The sequence below is a fragment of the Macaca fascicularis genome, chromosome 19 (assembly GCF_037993035.2).
Source record: "Macaca fascicularis isolate 582-1 chromosome 19, T2T-MFA8v1.1".
Classification (NCBI taxonomy): Eukaryota; Metazoa; Chordata; class Mammalia; order Primates; family Cercopithecidae; genus Macaca; species Macaca fascicularis.
This window is the reverse complement of record NC_088393.1, coordinates 40,900,849-40,922,609: the sequence shown is the minus strand read 5'-3', so window position 1 is coordinate 40,922,609 and position 21,761 is coordinate 40,900,849. Positions and strand designations below refer to the sequence as shown.

General features: G+C 53.0%; 1 protein-coding gene across 1 annotated transcript in view; it reads right to left on the bottom strand.

The window, feature by feature from the left end:
- CHST8 (carbohydrate sulfotransferase 8) overlaps positions 1-21,461 on the bottom strand; it is a 153,085-nt gene extending 131,624 nt beyond the window's left edge. Inside the window, exon 1 of the mRNA XM_065536418.2 lies at positions 21,113-21,461. The gene's annotated coding sequence lies outside the window, so the exon portion shown is untranslated. The remainder of the gene's footprint in view (positions 1-21,112) is intronic.
- Between the last annotated feature and the right edge of the window lie 300 nt (positions 21,462-21,761).

Below are 21,761 nucleotides of genomic sequence, written 5' to 3'. Positions count from 1 at the left end.
TTCCCAGTGCGGTTGTGAGTATGAGAAAAAACAGGCCCGCTCACGCACCGCTGAATCTTTCTGGAAGGTGATTTGTTGGGAAGTACTAAAAGTCTTAAAGCCGTGCATACCCTTTGAGGCAACGATTCCACTTCTAGGAATTTATGCTGGGATGGCACAGAGGTATACCGCGAGAAGGTTCATGTCAACATTCTTTAAAATTGAAAAACAAAAACGAAAACCCCCAAAATGTCCAACAGGGAACCGGTTCTATAAATTATGATAAACTCACGGGAAGGGATGCCGTGCAGGTGTCAAAAGCAAGACGGAAACAGATTCATCACCATGGAAAAGAATTCATGATAGACAAAGTGATTAGGCAGGTTATGTGCGGTAGGCATAAAGATTATTGCATTTTGATAAAATGAATATGATTTACGAGTTTACATATATAAAGCGATAGAGACGTAAGATAGCCCCTTCTCTGGGACAATGGATGCCAACACTAGAGCCAGAAGGATTCAAAGGACGGTAAGACTTTAATCTTTTTGCTCTTGCAAAGGCATTTCCGCAGGAAATCTTTAAGACTTCTGGCCGGGCGCAGTGGCTCACACCTGTAATCCCAGCACTTTGGGAGGCCAAGGCAGGCAGATCACTTGAGGTCAGGAGTTCAAGACCAGCCTGGCCAACATGGTGAAACCCCATCTCCACTAAAAATACAAAAATTAGCCGGGTGTGGTGGTGTGTGTCTGTAATCCCAGCTACTAGGGTGGCTGAGGCACAAGAATCGCTTGAATCCGGGAGGCAGAGGTTGCAGTGAGCTGAGATCACGCCACTGCGCTCCAGCCTAAGTGACAAAGACCCTGTCTCAAAAAAAAAAAAAAAAAAAAGACTTATGAAGCTGGAAGCTAGAATGCTGAGGACAGGTTCCTTGGAAGTGGGGGGTGTGTGGGGTCCTCCATAGGCCCCCTCTGCTGCCCACTCATCCACAGGGTCCTGGGGGAGTGGGCCAGGCTCCAGAGGCACACAGTACCAGAGGCGAGGGCTTTGACCCCTTCCCAGCAGACAGAGGCGTCCCAGAACAAAGGCCACAGTCAGTGGATGCTGAGCCACACAGCCATGCAGCCATGGCCTGTGGTCTTGGTGGTTCCTGTCCCTTTCCAGGGCTCTGGGGAGACACTAGGCCTCAGGCCCTCATCCTCCAGGCAGAAATCATCCACCTTGCCAGTGAAGTTCTGGATTCCAAATTCTTCAGGCCCAGAGGCCAAAGTAATATACAGACATATGGTTTGGTCAGCATAGGACTTTGGTTTTAAATTCTGAATTAGTCTCCAGACTTCAGAGGGAAAGCGACTTCACAGAAAAATCGACCTCTGTTCTTGAATATTTGAATACCTGACCACCCTGGAAATCCTCATCCCCTCCTGTGATGACAGCTGGAGTCCCACTGGCCCCTTCCAAAGCAGCAGGTCCCCCACTCCCCTACACCATCCCCGGCATCCCAGACCATACCCCTCCCTTGCCCTGAGGCCTGACCCCAAGGGTAGCTAAATTTTCCACTCTGAACTGTCCAGAACCCCCCTCATTTCTGGATTGTCTGAGGCTCCTTCTCCCTATTTTACCAGCCCTCCTCTTCCCTTCCACCTTCAGCTATGGGAACCAGTTCCAATACACCAACAATCCTTAGCCAGTGTTCCACCTTGCCCCTTGGGGACATATAAGTTTCCTTGCAGAAAATCCCTCACCCAGGGCCAGAAGCCTGGCCCACCACATGCCGAGGGGTGGCAGCTCAGATCTGGGGGAGCCCTTAACCCTGCTGCTCCTTGAACCCTGCCCGAGGGTATGGGGGGCAGAGATCTAGGCTGAGGCTGAGAACCTGGTCAGGGTCTCACCCCCAGTCCTGACCTCAAGAAGGGGTCCCAGGGCAGAAACAGCAATCCTGTTCCCCAAGGACTCTGATCCTAGCATAAGGACTCACCCGGCCGACCACAGGTTTAGGAACAGGTAAGTCCCTAAGAGCCAGGATCTTGGGCTGAGTTCCCTGGATGCTCTGGGGTAGACGGTGCAGACAGGTTTGTAGGGGAGGGCTCTCGGCACATTCCCCTGCGAGGAGCTGAGGAGGGAAGGAGCGGGCAGAGAGAGAAACTGACAGCAGCACCTCTCAGCTGAGGCCTCAACCCATCCCATAGGTGCTCTGGTGCTGGGAGGGACCTTCAGGGCAGTCCCAAATGGAGACAAGGAGCTGGGCCTTTGTGATCCCACAGCAGCAGCAGTCTCTGGGGGTGGGATGGGGTGTGACTTTGGGCAAGGAGCTCCCTGGGGCCCAGGGCAGTTCCCATCCTGGGGCGCCCCTGGGAGCATCAGCAGCAGATATTCCCGGCAGCCCCCGTGCCTGGGCAGAGCAGCACCTTGGCCATCACCCAGGAGCCAGCAGAGAGCCGTCCTGGAGCACCCCACCTCACTGGAAGGAGGAGGGAGGTGCCTTCTTGGGCAAGACCACCCAGGAAGGGCCAGAGATGCAAGAGGAGAGTGCGTTGAAGATTCAGTCACATCCCCGGCATTTATTGGCAACAGAACATTAATTCCGACTGTCATTAGAGTCCATTTCAATTTTGTAATAACATAAAAAAGTTAAGAGTCTAATTTATTCATACAAATCTTGTTAGCATCCAACTTCCACATAATGTAACATATTCCTTAAAAAGCTGACAAAGCAGGAGAAATTAAAAAACATAAAAGACATTCACGAGCTCTCAAGGCTACAGAGCCAAAGGTGAGTGAGAGGTCGGGGAGACGAGGGCAGTCCCAGAAAGGGCTGGAGGCTTCGAACAGGAACGGACAGACCTGAAGAGGTGGGCTGAGCCACCCAAAGGAACCACGGTTTTCACCACATCCCAGACTGAAACCATCCCCACAGCGTTGGCAAGAATTGCACGCCAGGTTCTGGACAGAAATACAGTTATAATTAAGCATTAATCAGGCTGTACTCTGGCCCAGTTCCTTGTGGCAGAAAGTCACGTGGTGCTAGATCCTACCCCATTGCCCCTATAGGTAGGATTTCTGACATTAGGGTCATAAAATGGTTTAAGAATTTATCTGCTTTGCCGGGCGCAGTGGCTCACGCCTGTAATCCCAGCACTTTGCGAGGCCAAGGTGGGCGGATCACGAGGTCAGGAGTTTGAGATCAGCCTGGCCAGCATGGGGAAACCCTGTCTCTACTGAAAATACAAAAAAAAAAAAAAATTAGCCAGGCATGGTGGTGCATGCCTGTAGTCCCAGCTACTTGGGAGGCTGAGGCCGGAGAAGCGCTTGAACCTGGGAGGTAGAGGTTGCAGTGAGCCGAGATTGCGCCACTGCACCCCAGCCTGGGCGACAGAGTGAGAATCCAACTCAAAAAAAAGAAAGAATTGATTTACTTCTCCATTGTCTCTATAGACAGGATCTCTGATTTTAGAACCATAAGGTTTTTGTTCACTTAAGATGTTGAAAATACCCCAAATTGCAGCGAACGGTTTGAGGACCCCCTACAGAGGATGGGGATCAGCCTGAGAACACAGCTTCTTCCTCTCCCGGTCCCAAGACTTCACCCTGCACTCTTCCACCCATCAACGATCTCCGTACTTCACCGACTCCAAAACTTACAAATCCTAACCCCACATTCCCCAGGGAGATAGATTTGAGGTTCCCTGCCATCTCCTCGTTCCATGACCTTACGATTAATCCTCTTTCTCTGCCGCAACCTGGCATCTTAGCACATTGACCTGCTGCGTGCATCAGACAATGGACCTGTTATGGTTACAAGGCTGCCTCGATGCTGAGGGGCTCCTCCTTGACACCTCTGGAGCCCCCACACCATCCCAGAGGCGTGCCCCTGCCCCTGGGCTCCAGACAGCACCCTAGCGCTTCCCTCAGCAAATTCATCCTCAAGCGCTGTAACTCCTCTTAATTACACGTCTGCGGTGTTTGCATTAGATAGCTGTCACCCTGTAATTTACCCGTACATGGGTTTTAATTGTACATTAATCTTTTCTACATGCCACTCCCCTGCTAGAATCTCGAACGGCAGCAGTTTGGGCCATTTTGTTTATTCCTCAGCCAAAAATAGCTGATGAATGTAATCGCATATTGTACCTCCTCCTTTTTTTTTTTTTTGTCAGGATCACCTGCTGTGTGCTGGGGCTGGAGAGAGGATCCTGTCACCTGCAAGTCACCTTTAAGCACAATATTTGACTGTTTCCTGGCTGACAGCAATTTTAGAAGAAAGGTCAGCAGCAACAAGACATCTTCTGATCGCCAGCCACGCGTTCTCTGGGAACCCCCCGCACCCCCACATCCACACTCTCTCCCTCAAGCTCTTGCCTGATGAATCAGGGAGCGCTCACTTGGGGAGCAATCTCACCAGGGGATGGAGGACAATGCGTGAACCTAAAAAATGCACCAGCCTGCAGGTTCCAAGGTCACTTGGAGAACCACGAAGGTGAACTATAAATTACAAAGCCCTGGCTGGCTGCCAGGGCCCCAGGAAGCTACATTTAGCATATCATTCTCCCAGCAGCAGGATGAAGCCTTAACTCCCTTCCTGACGGAATTTGAATGGAATTGGTTACAAGAACATTGTGATTGAAATATCACCCATTGGCTTTTCATGACAACTCAGCGATAGATTGCAATTGCTATGGAGAGCCTGTGTGTGTGGAGGGGTGGCTGTTGTGCACTCCGGCCGGCCAAGGTGGCAATGAGGGAGTCCCATACAATATTTATGAAATCCAGATGAAGTCCTACACTGACAATGAGCTGATATCATAACACAGATTTCAAAAACGCCTTGACATTTGCCCGAGATCAAATTTCCCCTTGCGAAAACCCACGAGGCTTTGTGCTGACAGCGGTCTGCGCGCTTCGCCCCCACCTGCAACCTTCCTCGTTTGAGCTTGGGTAATTAACGCTGCCATGGGAGGAGGCCGGAGGGGCTGGCGCCACAGATACAGTAGAATAACGCCACACAAGTCCACTTCTCCTTTGAGGAAAACATCAGCGGTGGTGTTCAGTGGTGAAAGACAGGAGTTTTGATAATTTTTATTGTTAAACACTTTCCCACCAGCAAAAACAAAGCTCGAGTGATCTCCTGAAATTGGTAAGGTTCTGACAGCATATTTGGATGGAGAGAGCTATGCAGGGAAGATCCATCACACAGTCGCCCAGGAAACAAACATGAGAGCAAGAAATCTATCTCCTTGGGGCCAAAGATCTCATTTGGGTGCAGCCTTTATTTCCTTTTAGGGCAGGCTTGGAGAATCTGTTAGGAAGGGGATGTTTGAGCCCTCCTGGAAGAGAGGGCATGCTGCTTCAGATCCTACACTTTGGGACCTTTCTTTTCTTTTTTTTTTCTTTTTTTTTTTTGTTAAGAGACAAGGTCTTGCTCAGGCTGGAGTCCAGTGGTGCTGTCATAGCTCACTGCAGCCTCGAACTTCTGGGCTCAAGTGATCCTCCTGCCTGGGCCTCCCAAAGTGCTGGGATTACAGGCATGAGCCACCGGGCCCTGTGAAAGGTTCACTTTCAACTGGGTATGGTGGCTCACGCCTGTAATCTCAGCTCTTTGGGAGGCCGAGGCAGGCGGATCATGAGGTCAGGAGATCGAGACCATCCTGGCTAACACGGTGAAACCCCGTCTCTACTAAAAATACAAAACATTGACCGGGCGTGGCAGCGTGCCCCTATAGTCCCAGCTGCTGGGGAGGCTGAGGCAGGAGAATGGCATGAACCTGGGAGGTGGAGCTTGCAGTGAGCCAAGATCGCACCACTGCACTCCATCCTGGGCAACAAAGTGAGACTCCGTCTCAAAAATAAAAAAGAAAAGAGAAAAGAAAGTGAACCTCTCTTTAGGCATCTCACATCCCACCCATCTTAAATAGGGGCTGGGTAAAATGAGGCTGAAACCTACTGGGCTGCATTCCCAGACGGTTAAGACATTCTGGCCGGGCGCGGTGGCTCAAGCCTGTAATCCCAGCACTTTGGGAGGCCGAGATGGGCGGATCACGAGGTCAGGAGATCGAGACCATCTTGGCTAACACGGTGAAACCCCGTCTCTACTAAAAAATACAAAAAACTAGCCGGGCGAGGTGGCGGGCGCCTGTAGTCCCAGCTACTCGGGAGGCTGAGGCAGGAGAATGGCGTGAACCCGGGAGGCGGAGCTTGCAGTGAGCTGAGATCTGGCCACTGCACTCCAGCCTGGGCGACAGAGCGGGACTCCGTCTCAAAAAAAAAAAAAAAAAAAAAAAAAAGACATTCTAAGTCATAGGACGAGATAGGAGGTGGGCAGAAAATACAGGTCATAAAGACCTTGCTGATAAAACAGTTTGCAGTAAAGAAGCCAGCCAAAAGCCACCAAAACCAAGATGGTGATGAGAGTGATCTCTGGTCGTCCTCACAGCTACAATCCCACAAGCACTATGACAGTTTACAAATGCCATGACAACATCAGGAAGTTACTCTATATGGTCTAAAAAGGGGAGGCATGAATAATCCGCCCCCTGTTTTGCATATCATCAAGAAATAATCATAAAAATGGGCAACCATGTCTATGGAGTGGCTGTTCTTTATTCCTTTACTTTCTTTGTGTGTGTTTTTTTTTTTTTTTTTTTTTTTTTGAGACTGAGTTTCACTCTTGTTGCCCAGGCTGGAGTGCAAAAGGCACGATCTCGGCTCACTGCAACCTTTGCCTCCCCAGTTCAAGCGATTCTTCTGCCTCAGCCTCCTGAGTAGCTGGGATTATAGGCACCAGCCACCATGCCCGGCTAATTTTTGTATTTTCAGTAGAGATGTGGTTTCACCATGTTAGCCAGGCTCGTCTCAAACTCCTGAGCTCAGGTGATCCACCCACCTTGGCCTCCCAAAGTGCTGGGATTACAGGCATGAGCCACTGCGCCCAGACTACTTTCTTAATAAACTTGCTTTCACTTTACCGTACGTCCTAGTCCGAATTCTTCCTTGTGCGAGATCCAAGAACCCTCTCTTGGGGTCTGGATCGGGGCCCCTTTCCTGTAACACTTCTGCCTCTAAATGTGGCTTCTGGAGACAAAGACTCACTCACTCACACACATACCAGGACCCAGAGTGGTGAGACGTGAAATACCGCACAGGACCCAAGCCTGAAGCCGCCAGATTGTTTACGAGTCAAGGCAAGGGCGATTTAGGTGGTTTTTGATAAACACTTCATATTCCACATCCTAAGAGAAGCAGAATACTTGTCAAGCATGCATCTTTATGAGCTGTCTGCCTATAAACCTTGCGCGAGAGGTCCGTGCTTAATGTTGGTTTGGCAGTAAATTGGCGCGATGCACAGGTCTGCTGCATCAAATTAGCATCGACCCGTAAAACGTTACTGAATGATTCCTCAAATCTGCCAAGTCTTCAAATCAATTTTGGAGAAAGCATCAAGAGGTTTTTTTTTTTTTTTTTAACTTTGATAAACCTTTCATATTAGTTATCACAGAAAAGCGTATACCTCTCTAATCTGTCTTCCTACCAAAAAAAAAAAAAAAAGGTGTTGTTTTTCCCAAACTGCTTTTAGTTCTTCTGTCTTTGCATGCCCGCCTCCACATCGCGTAAACAATGTGTGTGCCATGGATTCATTTCTGCCCTATTTTAAAACAAATGGTAGTTGGTTCACGCTGTCCATGCCCTGTGGTCCCAAAGCTTGGTGAGAATTTCCCCTGTACCAGGATAAAAAGTTCTCACCCCTGGCCTTTGAGATAAGCAATCCCCAGCTCACCTCCTCCAAGAAGCCCTCCATAGCTCTCCAATGAACCCTGACCATCGCCTTATGCCCTCATGTGTTGGGTCAACTGGACCGCGATATCTCCCAGGGACTAAGCCCACATTTTTTCCACTGCTGGCCCTCAGGGACAGAGCTCGCGTTTAGTGGTCCGTGAGGTGTTGTCACCCCCCGCCCACTCATCTTTGAGGCCTAGCCTGGGCCTCCCTCCTCTGTGGAGGAGATGCCATCATAACTCACTGCAGCCTCCAACTTCTGGGCTCAAGAGATCCTCCTGCCTGGGCCTCCCGAAGAGCTGGCATTACAGGAGTAATCCCAGCCAGAATCCTTTGCCCTCCCTCCCCACTGGCTAAGTCAGGGTTGTGTATATGAAACTGCCTCCCTCCTCTGGGGGCAATGACTGGGTCTCAAAACCACCCAAAGGGTCTGACCCAGAGGTCTCCTCCCCCAGACCATCCTGCTTTCCCAGTAGCTCTGCTAGACTTGAGGAGGGAGGGGCAAGCCACACCCAAAGAAAGGAGGCTTCACCATGGTCTTCATGAAAACATCGAGGGGCAGGAGTGGAGCAGCTGATGACAGGCATGGCCCTTCTGCCTTAGTTTGACCAAGGGCACATCATCTATGAAAAGATGGTGTTGGAAAAGCTCAGGAGGCCGCATGGTGCAGGGATGGAGTGCTGTTCTAATAGGGGGATCAGGGGGCTCCTAGGCTTCTCCAGAGTGTCCCAGTAACAGATGCGTTATCGGGGAGGAGGTTGCCCAAGGATGCCCTCAAATGGCCAGTGCCTAGAGGACTGGGGGTGAGCAAGGCCACTGCAGCTCTGTCAGAAGTTGGCTTTGGAGAAGGACACGGGACACCCCCCAGGGAGCGAGAAACCAACTTCCAGAGCCCTCACCACGGCAGCCCAGTTGACTAACGAGTCCCCGCCAAGTCAGCTGGGGTGGGAGAGGATGGAGACACCGATGGGAAACACTTCACCCCAGCAGGCCTGGGCCTTGTGCAGGACTATTCTGGGCATGTGACAGAGCCGTGGCCACGACAGACCGGGCAGTATCCATGCTTTTTTTTTTTTTTTTTTTTCATCTCAAGAAAAAAAAAAAAACAGCCCTAAAGGGATGAATTGGTCAAGAGCTGTCTGATGAGTCTGAGGCTGGGTCAGAGCCCAGCATCTGCATCTCTGACCAGCAACCCACGTGATTCTGGGGCAAGTGGCCAGTTCCCCAGACTCATCCAGAGAAGCTCCTGTCTACTCCACCCCTTGGCTTCCAGCCTGGGAGATTCAAACCCGCCCAGCAGAAGAAACGAGAAGCACCGCCAGACGTTTCCACAATGTGGGGATGGAAGTGAGTTCTACAATTTGGGGAGGAAAGGAAATTTTCAAATTTGTTGAATAATGTTTCCAGGTCTAAAATATCCTCGGTAAAAAAATAAACTGCATTCGTCATCTGAGAAATAAAATTAAAACTACGGTGTGATACCTCTGCATACACATAGAATGGCTAAAATGGGAAAGACCCACAACGCCAAGTGTTGGACAGGACGTGGAGTGGGAGAGTTACGTATGGAACACTCATGCATAACTGGTGAGGAGGTGGAAACATCAGTACGACCCCTTTAGAAAACAGTCCAGCGTGGAGCCAGGAGTGGTGGCTCACGCCTGTAATCCCAGAACTTTGGGAGGCCAAGGTGGGAGGATCGCTTAAGCCCAGGAGTTCGAGACCAGCCTGGGCAACACGGGGAAACCCTGTCTCTACAAAAAATACCAAGAAAAAAAAAAAAGCTAGGAGTGGTGGTGGTACACACCTGTGGTCCCAGTTACTTGGGAGGCTGAAGCAGGAGGACCACCTGAATGTGGGAGGTCGAGGTTGCAGTGAGCCATGATCACGTCACTGCCCTCCAGCCTGGGCGACAGAGTGAGACCTTGTCTTAAAACACACACACACACACACACACACACACACACACACGAAAAAGAAAACTGTTTGACAGTACCTGTACCCTGGGGTCCAGCAATTCTCTTCTAAGTACATCAGGAATGTGCAGGAACTGGACATGGTGACACACACCTGTAAGCCCAACACTTTGGGAGGCCAAGGCAGGAGGATCACTTGATCTCAGGAGTTCAGAACCAGCCTGGGCAACAAAGTGAGACCCCCAACTCTACAAAAAATAAAAAATTAGCCAGGCATGGTGGTACACACCTGTGGTCCCAGCTACTTGGGAGGCCGAGGCGGGAGGCTGGCTTGAGCCCAGGAGTTCAAGGCTGCAGTGAGCTGTGATTGCGCCCCTGAGCTCCAAACTAGATGACAGAGCAAGACCTTGTCTCTAAAAAAGGAAAAAATGTGTACGTATCACCAAGAGACACAAGAATATCCATAGCAATGCTGTCCATAAAAGCCAAAAACTCTAACCCAAATGCCAATCAACAAGAGACTGGATAAATAAATTAGGGTCTATCCACACAATGGAATCCTGTACAAAGAGGAAGGAACAAATAACAACTCAAAACAATGTGGATGAATCTCAGAAACCAGATGCTGACCCAAACACGGGAGCATACATACTGCATGATTCCATTTCTATTAAGTTTAAAAACAAGGGGCCGGGTGCAGTGGCTCATGCCTGTAATCCCAGCACTTTGGGAGACCAAGACAGGTGGATCACCTGAGGTCAGGAGTTCAAGACCAGCCTGGCCAACACAGTGAAACCCCGTGTCTACTAAAAATACAAAAATTAGCAGGGTGTGGTGGTGCATGCCTGTAGTCCCAGCTACTCGGGAGGCTGAGGCAGGAGGATCACTTTAACCCAGGAGGCAGAGGTTGCAGTGAGCCGAGATTACGCCACTACACTTCAGCCTAGGCGACACAGTGAGACTCTATCTCAAAACACACACACACACACACACACACACACACACACAGACACACACACACACACACGGAAAACCAATCCATGTTGTTAGAAGTAAGGGGAGCAGTTTTCTGTAGTGGAGGGGAATGACTGGAAGAGGTCATGGGGCGGTTTGGGGTCCTGGTCATGTTCTGATCCCTGCTCCAGTGCTGCGTACACAGCACGCTCTGTTTGCAGGCATTCACTGCATTGTATACGTAGGATCTGTTCGCTTTTCTGTGTGCGTACTACACTTGGAATAAAAGGCTTAAGTATGTACAATGGTGCATGCAGGACAAGAAGAAGACATGATTAGCAAACTGCTTAGAAAAAAACAGAATTTGGCTGAGTGCGGCAGCTCATGCCTGTAATCCCAGCACTTTGGGAGGCTGAAGCGGGTGGATGGCTTGAGCTCAGGAGTCCAAGACTAGACTAGGCAACATGACAAAACCCTTTCTCTACTAAAAATACAAAAAAAAAAAAAAATAGCCGGGCATGGTGATGGGAGCTTGTGGTTCCAGCCACTCGGGAGGCTGAGGTGGGAGGATTACTTGAGCCCGGGAGATGGAGGTTGCTGTGAGCTGAGATCGCACCACTGCACTCCAGCCTGGGTGACAGAGGGAGATCCTGTCTGGGGGGGGAAAAAAGGGAGAGAGAGAGAAAGACAAGAAAAGAAAAGGCAGAACTTGAGGGGACACTGGCCAGTGGGGCTACCTGCCCCCTAAGCCTCTGTCACATCACCAGGCAAGGCCCTTGACCAGTGTGCTTCCTGACACCCAAGATAAAACAGGACTGAGTGAGCAGACACTGTGAATAATAGTAATAATAGCAGTAGCAGCTGCCACTGATTGTGAGCTGTTAGGCACAACAGCTCTAGGAGGTGGATTCTCTTGTTAACCCCGTTTCATGGATGAGGAAACTGAGTCCCTAGCCCACACAGTGACCGAGCTAGGACTGAACCCAGGCGGTCTGACTCCAGGTCCCGGTTTCAGCCGCAACCTAGAGGTGGCTGCCTGGGGTGGAGGGCGGGCGGGGAGTGGTTGCCATGGCTGTGGGCTGACACATTAACTTGTGGAAGAGGGAATCAAGAAGAGTGAAATAATAGGCATAGATTGCGCTTTCACAGGGATGAATGGTCATGAAATTAAATTTGCAGATGAGGCCAAACCTCATGAGGCCCCAAATCTAAGCAGGAAACAGCAAGATGGCCCCAACCAGGAGAAATGCAATTTACCATGCACACCAAGACGGTAATCCTCGCTAAATGACTTTTGTGAGAAAGAGGCGTGTGAGTGGCTGTCGCGAGGGATGGCGAGGTAGCGATGACCACTGACGGCAGATAGTCTCTGCACCAGCAGCAGGCCCGGCCCCAGGCACAGCAACAGGGAGGGGACATCCAAGGTGCGATCCCGGTGCCACTCCCAGCCCATGTCAACCTCTGCCAAGGAGATTCAGACAGACACATGAAAGCTGAGTCCTTGGAAGTCAGAATCAAATCAGACCCAGATGTCTATAGGAGGAGTAAGGAAGAGTAGTCCTGGGAGAAAGAATCACATACAAAAAAGGGAAGATGTCAGAAGGAACCAAGAGCACTGGCCTCAGCAAGCCAGAGAGACGCTGGCCGCATCACCCCCCGGCTCAACCTGTGCGGGCAGATTGCCGAATCACACGCTGAGCCCAACCAGCGTAGACGGTGCCGGCTTTGTGCACTGGCTCAATCAGTGTAGACGGCCGGCCCACATCACATACTGATTCCAACCAGCGTAGACAAACTGCATTGCACACTGGGCTCAACCACCCCAACTCTGGGAGACAGAGCCTGATGGACCTGGCCAACATCTGAGAGGAAGCCTAGACCTAGGCTGAGCTCGGCCACAGGAAAAGCCACTGAATCTAGAGACTTTGAGAGCTCTGAACCTTGTGCAAAGACCCCACAGAGAGAGGGGCAAGCACAGACTCCATGGAAGGTTCTAGTGCTCATGCCCTAGACTTAACCAAGTGTAGACAGACTGCCTGCCCCACACACTGGCTTAGCCAGTGTAGACAGACCATGTGCTGGCTCTGTCCGTGTAGACAGCCTGCCTGCCCCACCAGTGTAGACAGACTGCCTGCCCTATGCACTGGCCCTTGACCAGGCAAGTAATAATAGTAATAATAGTATTATTACTCTTGTACAGTGTACACAGACTGCCTGACCCATGCGCTGGCTCTGTCACTGTAGACAGACTGCCTGCACCATGCACTGGCCCCACCAGTGTAGACAGACTGCCTGCACCACACACTGGCCCTGCCAGTGTAGACAGACTGCCTTCCCCACGCACTGGCTATGCTAATGTAGACAGACTGCGCAATTTAATGCACTCCACCGGCCCACAAGCAATCGCTGAGTACCTTCTCCATGCCGAGCTCCTCCTGGCCAACACAGCCAGAAAGAGCAGCATCTGCACCAACACTGTGACCTGCTTGTGTTTGCTCAACTTCCCCAGGGCCAGGTGTGCGAGGCTCTGCAAATGGCAGGTCAGGGTCGGTGTTTGCTGGGTGCCCGAATGCGGCACAGGAAGCAAAGCTCCTGCAGCTCAAGGCTGGAGGAGGGTCTCAATGCTGCAAGCCTGGGCTGATGATTCTTGTCCCAAGAGATGAGTCAGCCCCCAAAAGAGGCAGCCTCGAAGGTGGGGACGACTTCTCTGCCAAGCACAAGTCAGTCTGTGCCCAGGCTAGGGGCTGCTGGCAGAGGGGCTCTCCTGTGTCAGTTTCCCACTGATAAGCATCTGGGCATGTCCAGGGGTCCATGGTGGTGAAGGCAGCAGACAGAATGGAGTGGCCAGGCCAGCCCCGGAAGTCTCATCTGGAGACGACGCCCTCTGAGCAAGGAATCAGCCCTGGGAGGGTGCCTAGGGGACCAAGGAGTAATGTGTAGCTCCTAGCATCCTCTACTTGGCTCTCTTCCCTCCTGTCCCCGAGTCTGGCCCAGCCAGGAGGAGCTGGCTCAGGCCCAGGCAGTGAGGACAAGGTGACAGCGACCTGGGCTGTTGCCTGCAGCTCGGCGGCCACTCAGCTCAGGGCCTGCAGCCAGCAGTGTGGGCACAACGGGAAACAGGGTGACTCACAGACCTGCTTCCCTGCTCCCCAGCTCTGGAGAACAGAGCCTGGTAGATCGGGCCGATGTCTGCAGAGAACCCAGGGTCCGAGCTGTGCTGCAGACAACCATAGGAAATTCACCAACATCAGAGGGCACTGTGGAGCTCCCAGCCTTGGGCAGAGCCCCTCGCCGAGGATGCAGCAGGTAGAGACTGGCTCCCTTGAGGAGGAGGAAAAGGAAAGAGGGCTGCAAGCAAGAAAAAGGTGTAAGAGAGGATTCTTTCTGGGGCAGGTGCCAGCCAACTGCCGGGTTACATCAAGCAGGCGGCAGGTGAAGGACCTCTGGGGGTCCAGGAAGCTAAGTGGATGAAACACACATGGAGACCACCATTGGCCAGCACTCAGCTCCAGAGGAAAGTGAGCATCTGAGCCACAGTGGGTGGTCAGCTCCATTCCCCCAGTGAAGGCCCATCCTCAATGAGTCTGGAGGCAAAAGTTGGGCCAGGACCATGGGTATGGACGTCGAGCAGCTTGTCCCCACCATGGAGTCATGGGCACTGGGCTGTCACTTGCCGAGTGCCTTGGACGTGCTAGGGCTGAATGGTGAGCAGACAGGAGAGGAAGGCAGTGGAAGAACCAAGGTCTCAGAGCACAGTGGGGCCACACAACCAGCAGCCTGGCCACCCAGTCCTAGGAGGATGTGACCCAGCCAGAGTGGACAGGCGCTTAGCACTCCAGGGGGTGGCGCTGTCTCAGGGAGTAGACAACTCCCAACAGTGTCCCACGGGTAACCATCCTGACCACTCCTTACCACGTCCCCTCCCACACCTAATTCAGCTGGGTACCAGTTTAGACAGAATGACCTGCAGAATGCACTGGTTCGACCAGTGTAGACAGATGGCGTGAATGGTGTGCTGAGAGCCCCCAGTATAAACAAATGGTCTGCATCATGAACTAGGGGCTCAACCAATGTTAGAGTGCCTGCTTTGTGCACTAGCTCAACCAATATAGACGCACCGCCTACATTGCACGCTAGTTTCAACCGGCGTAGACGCGCTGCCTACATCACACACTGGTTTCAACCACTGTAGATGCACTGCCTATATCACACACTGGTTTCAACCAGTGTAGACAGACTCCAATGCACATTAGGCTCAACCACCCCAGCTCCGGGAGACAGAGCCTGATGGACCAGACCAATCTCTGAGGGGAAGCCCATTCACTCCTATTTAAGGCCACAGTGGTCTTTCTTTCTCCAAGATTCCTGCAGCTCCGTCCTCGCTGGCCTTCCTACTCCGCAGCAGTTCATAGAATAAAGTCCCAAGTCCCCCCCTGGTTGTGAAGACCCTACACAGATGGGTCTCCAGCCACATGTCACCTGCTCCTTCACTCTGCTGGCCACATGGGCCTTCCCACAGCTCCGGTGCTCCTCATGCCCTCTCACACATTCCCTCCACAGGGAAGCCCTGTGCATGCTCTTGTCTGTGCCTGCCTGGCATGCTGGACTCTCTCTCTCCCTCCCTTCCTCCCACACTCCCTTCCAACCCTACTTAGTTCCCACTCCTCCTTCAGACGTCAGCTGAAGGGCCACCTCCTCCGAGAAGTCCTCCTGACCTCTCAGTGCAGGTCAGATTCTCTTTGGTAGGTCTCATAGCACTTGGGTGTTTATTTCCTTATATTCTTTATATCCTTGTCACAGCCTAGAATCACATATTAGTCATTCTTTTTATTAATGTCTTTGTCTGGCAGAAAATGAATTAGTGAATGAGGAATAAATGAGGACGGTCTCCATTCCACCATCTATAAACTCACAAGGGCAGGGACCACCCTCCGCTTTGCTCACCTCATGTTCCCAGGGCCTGGTACCATGTAAGACACCTTATACCTGCTCCATAAACATTCAGGGGCAGGGTGAGGGACAGGGACAACGGGCCTGGCACCAGGATTGTGGGACTGAGAATCATTTGGTTCCAGGTTTCAATGTTGATGATTCTAATTTAGTTCAAATAAATGTCACTCACCAGGGCCAACACTGGCCATGGCTTGGCAAGGAAAGGGCATCTTGCCCTCGGTCACCAGCACCGAGAAATACTGATTTCCCAGAAATGTATGGTGTTCTATGTGGGGAGTGCGGATGTGAGACCCAGGCCACCAACCTGGGAGGACAGCTATGTCTGCCGCCCCCAGCCCCAGGCCTGCATACGGACTGTCTTAGTCCATTTCTGTTGCTGTAAAGGAATCCCTAAGGCTGGGTAATATATAAAGAAAAAGGGTCAGGCACGCTGGCTCACACCTATGATCCCAGTACTTTGGGAGCCCGAGATGGGCAGATCACTTGAGGTCAGGAGCTCGAGACCAGCCAGGCCAAAATGGTGAAACCCCGTCTCCACTAAAAATACAAAAAAAAAAAAAAAAAAATTAACTAGGCGTGGTGGTGCACGCCTGTAATCCTAGCTACTTGGGAGGCTGAGGTGGGAGGATTGCTTGAACCTGGGAGGCAGAGGTTGCAGTGAGCCGAGACCACGCCACTGCACACTCCAGCCTGGGTAACAGAGTGAGACTCTGTCCGCCCCCCAACCACCAAGAAAAAAAAAGAGGACAGGTGTGCTGACTCACACCTGTAATCCCAGCACTTTAGGAGACTGAGGCGGAAGGATTGCTTGAGGTAAGAAGTTCAAGATAAGCTTGGACAACATAGGGAGACCCCATCTCTACACAAAAATGTTAAAAATTAACGGACATGGCGGTGTGCATCTGTAGTCCCAGCTACTCAAGAGGCTGAGGCAGGAGGATTGTTCGAGCCTGGAAGTTCAAGTCTGCAGTGAGTTATGATAGCACCACTGTATCCAGCGTGGGCAATAGAGCGAGACTCTGTCTCTAAAAAGAAAAAAAAAAAAAGAGGCTTATTTGGCTCACAATTCTGCAGGTTGTACAAGAAGCATGGCACCCGCATTTGCATCTGGTGAGGGACTCATGCCCTTCCACTTAAAATGGAAGGGAAAGAGAAGCCGGTGTATGCAGAGATCACAGAGGTGGGGGTTAGGTGCTAGGCTCTTTTAACAACCAGCTCTTGTGGGAACTAATAGAGCAAGAACTCACTTCCTGCCTCACAATAGCATTAATCTATTCATACAGGGTCTGGCCTCATGACCCACCTCCCACTAGGCCTCACCTCTAACACTGGGGGTCACATTTCAAGGTAAGATTCACAGGGGATCAACATCCAAACTATTGCACAGATACTCTCTGACTTCCTGAAAGGTGGCTTTGGCAATGGGCCCAGGGCTGCTTCTTGGTGTCAAGCCACCTACACAGAGGCTTCCCCAGTCTCTCCGTGGCCGAGGCTGCATTGCTGAGTTTCTAAGGGCCCAGGAACGAATCCAGCCCGTGCAGGCTAGAACGCCACATCACAAATGACAGGTAGTTTTGTACAGGGTAAAAGTCACAACTTTTTCCATGACCAATGTGGAAGCCTCATGACCTGCCACGCTGATTTACTGACCACAGGGTCACACATCCTCCAGCTGATAAGAAATGAGATGGCGTCTGCCGCATCCTCTGGCACCTGAGCTAATGCAGCTCGGTCCCCGGTTTGTCTGGGTCCATGGGTTTCCTCCGGAGGGAACACAGCCGCTCTGGAGTCAGATGAGCCCTGAATGTGGCGCCAAAGACAGCACCAAACAGCCTACTGTCACCATGCTGTCACCATGCAGACTGCTCATGCCCAGCCAACTTTCTGAGGTTGCAGGACACTGATGCCATATCTACATCCAGGCACCAACCTCAATTTAAAAAAAATTTTTTTTTTTTTTTTTGAGACAGTCTCGCTCTGTCGCCTAGGCTGGAGTGCAGGGTCATGATCTCGGCTCACTGCCACCTCTGCCTCCCGGGTCCAAGTGATTCTCCTGCCTCAGCCTCCCGAGTAGCTGAGATTACAGGTGTATAATCCCGCCACCACGCCTAGCTAATTTTTTTCTTTTTAGTAGAGACTGGGTTTCACCATGTAGGTCAGGCTGGTCTCAAACTACTGACCTCAAGTGATCTGCCCACCTTGGCCTCCCAAAGTGCTGGGATTACAGGCATGAGCCACCGTGCCTGGCCAATTTTTTTAAAAAACTTATTTACTTATTTATTTAATTTTTTGCTGTGCCACTGCTGGGTCACATTGATCTCCTTGGGCCAGCACTATATAAATCTCCTGTTTTATAACTCATCACTTTCTGGTTAGCTAAAAGGCTGGCCACTCATTCCACGTGGTGTTTATCAGCTCTAATTGCCACGGCTGCTCATTAAAGAGCAGCCGTGCTGGGTGCGGTGGCTCACACCTGTAATCCCAACACTCTGGGAGGCCAAGGTGGGTGAATCACGAGGTCAGGAGATCGAGACCATCCTGGCCAACATGGTGAAACCCCATCTCTACTAAAATGCAAAATTAGCCGGGCGTGGTGGCGCATGCCTGTGGTCCCAGCTACTCAGGAGGCTGAGGCAGGAGAATCACTTGAACACAGGAGGCAGAGGTTGCAGTGAACCAAGATCGCACTATTGCACTCCAGCCTCGGCAACAAGAGCGAAACTTTATCTCAAAAAAAAAAAAAAAAATAGAGCTGCCATAATCCTATGTCCTCTTTCCTGCTCACAGGTTCCCCACTGCCCCACGTTTCTCCAATGTGGCCGCCACGCACCAGTAAATTGGGGAGGTGAGGTTTTTCCAAGCTGCAAAGCAGCAGATGTGGCTAAGACAGGGATCTCAGACTCCAGGCCAGGCAGTAGGCAGGAGATGGGGATGTCTGCCAGGGACATCAGCTCGGGCCACACCTTCCCCATCATCCCCTACAAGCACAGCCACACTCACTGAAAATTTCTCGAGCCAGATGCATCAGCAATGATCAAAGCTCCCCTTCCTCTCTTCCATCAGCAAAACCACAAAAAGCCTATCAGGCCGCCTCTGGCAGGAACTCGGAGCTTAGAGCAGGGGAGCAGCCTGCGCGAGGTTTCCAATCAGGCAAATCTGACTCTCCCCCTTTTAAGAGAATTGAAGGTGAATTCTGAGACGAGCCCACCAGGCACACTTTCTCAACAACCATACGGCAAAAAAGTAGTTTCTGAACTTTCCCAGACTTATTAGCTTACATAAACAGAGATTTGAATAAATGTTTAAAAAATGAAATTCCCTGGATACCCTGTAATCAGTAAATGTTCATTATGGAAACACAGCAAATATGCATGAAATTTCCCAAGTGATATTCTGGCTACGAGATTAAAAAGGCATCTCTAACAGCAGGCTGAGTTACAAAGCATCCTCTGTCGTCGGTTACAGTCCAAGGGGGACGTCGTTCTGCCAAACCCAGGAGGTCAGACGAGCCTGCTCTCCTCTCCCAACTGGAGCCAAGGAAAATCAAAAGATGCTCATTTTGCCTGCTCAGGCAATTTATAAATGAGCCCCGACGCTGCCTGACTGATGCCTCTCGATAAATAATTAATCCTTGACCTTGCTTTAAGAAAGCCTTGACTTTTTAATTTGGGGTCTTTTTAAAAATCAATACCCGGGAAACATAATTCACTCTTGCTGAGTCTGATTCCAGGTTAATAAATAAATAAGTAAATAAATAAGCTGCACTGTTTGTGTGGTCCCAGGGCGACTGGGCTAGGCGATGGGTCAGCTTCCGGCTTTGAGGTTTTCTGTGTTCAAATGCTAATGGATAATTGATCAGCCAATCCCCCTGGAACCAACATTCAGACCCTCAAGAGGTCCCTCTCTTCAGGATTCCAATGTTATTCCTCCCGTGGGTCACTTCACAGAGGCCAGTCTGCTGAAGGCTCCTGAATGAACTTCCACGATGCCTTCTGTGCTTGGGGTGTCCTGATTAAAATTAAAAGAGGATCTCCTGCTGGGATGCGTGTCCTTCCTGTGGCCTGTCTGCCTTGCCTTTGGGACAGGGGCACAGGGTGGGCAGGAAAGGTCATGGCAGCTGGAAAATGTTAAGGGCTCTGCCACACCTGCTCCAGCGGTTGCCCTGTCCTAGGGCAGGACTTAGGAAAAGACTTCCCCACAGATAGGCAAGGGTCAAGGTGAACTTAGAAGAGAAAGGTTACCCAGGAAAGTGGGCTTCATATTGTAGCTCCTGAGCCCCTTTGTGGGGGAGGGGAAAAAGGGGGTTGATCTGCCTCTTACCTCTCTGTCCCCCGCCCCGCTCCACCATCCACTCCAGAGCAGCTACTACCTCCCTGCACCCAACGCCTCTCCCACGTGCTCTGCTGCTGCGCCAGATAGCGCCAAGCAGATGGAGAGGGGCCGGGACGCCCGTTCCCCTTAACGGAGCTGATCACGGCTCAGGAGCCAGCGGGGGTGGCCCAGGGACGCAGAGTCCTCTGGGACGCCTGAGACCACTGCGGGACAGAGAGCCCCAGGATCGGCGCCTACTTCTCGGGTAAAACAACCAGCCGGGCAGCAGCGCCCACAGCCGAGGGCGCCGCAGTCTCTTCAACTCCGGGTCGGGGTCGCGGGCCTGGAGACAAGACGTACGCGAAAGTTAGGGCGGCGGGAGTCCCGCACCGGAGAAGGAATCCGGGTCACCTCAGACCCAAGCCCCAGCATCGGCACTGCCAAAACCCGCGATCGCCCTCCTGGCCCGGCCGGCCTACAGCGAGGCCAGAGCGGGTCTGCAGAGGCGGCAGCCGGTAGCCGGAGTTACAGCCACCGCCAGACCTCGGCTTGGTCCAGAAGCCAAACGGATCCTTTCCCCGCCCCCTGGAGCCGCCCGAGGCTCCGACTCCCGCACTCCCGACACACGCACGCACACACCTTCACACCATCGCTGACGCACGCACACTCGCCTCCAGCACTCACAGGCCGGTGCCCTGGAGAGTAGCGGGGTGGGGACGCGCGCGACGGAGCCGCTTGGTAGGAAGCCAAGGCCACTTAAACTTCCCCCATAGTCCCTGCCCGCCGCAACCCGTCCCGAGTCCCGGCCCCGAGCGCGCGAGGAAGCCCCAGCGCCCCGAGCGCTCCTGCCTGGCCCTCGGCGCTCGCTGCTCCGCGCCCGACGCCGCCTCCTCGCGCGCAGCACCCAGGGCCGGGAGGAGGACCGGGGGTCCGCAGGGACCAAGAGGGCCCGAGGGACGGCAGTTCACAGAAGCGCGACAGTGAGTGGGATCCAAGGAGCGAAAGTCTAATTAAAGTTGCCGCTACCCGGGCCGGTCCCCAAAGTGCAACCAGACCCGAGCCCCGCGCGCCCCACCTCCGCCCGCAGCTTCGGACTCCCATCCGCGTGCGGTGGCGGGGATGGCGCGCGGTGCAGTCCGGGGCCCGCTCGGGACCCCTCTGGGAGTCCCTGCAGGCCAGGAGCCTGCGCAGGGCGGGAACAGGGGTGGGGCAAGGGCGCAGCCACTTACCTGGCGCAGCGAACGCTCCCGAGGCCTCGGGCGCCTCCAGTCCGGGCGCGGTTCTCCGCGGTGGATCCTCCGCTCGGGGCGCGCAGGCGGCGGAGAGGACCTCCGCCCCAGCTCGGGCCCGGTGTCTCCTCCCGCTCCGAGCGGAACCCGGTGCGATTTGTGGGCGAGAAGCGTGGGGCCGGCGGCCGGAGCGCGCGGGTAGCGAGAGGGCGCGGTGCGGCGTTCCTCTTCGGCCCCCGGCGCGTTCGGTCCCCCACCTCCCGCCGCCGCCGCCGCCGCCTCGTCCTCTCTTCTCCCCGCAGCACTGCCGGATCCGGCTTGCGCGCCGGGAAGGCTCCCAGCGAAGTGCGAGCGAAGCCTCCGGCGAGGCTGGAAATAGCGCCGCGCCCGCCCGGCGCCCCGCCCCCGGCCCGTGCCCCGCCCCGCCGTGGTGGCGGCTACGGCGGTGGCCGGGCCGGGCGGTGATCGCTCCCGCGATGCGCTCGGCCCTCCCGGGGGCTCGCGGGCGCCGCGCCCACGCGCGCTCTGCGGCTCCTGCGGCCCCGCTGGCCGCGCGCTCAGACGGAGTCGCTGCTGGGCGCGGTCCGGCGGCCGCGGGGGTGGGAGCGGTCGGGGCGGTCTCCCCGCGGGGGTGGGGGCTGAGCCGGTC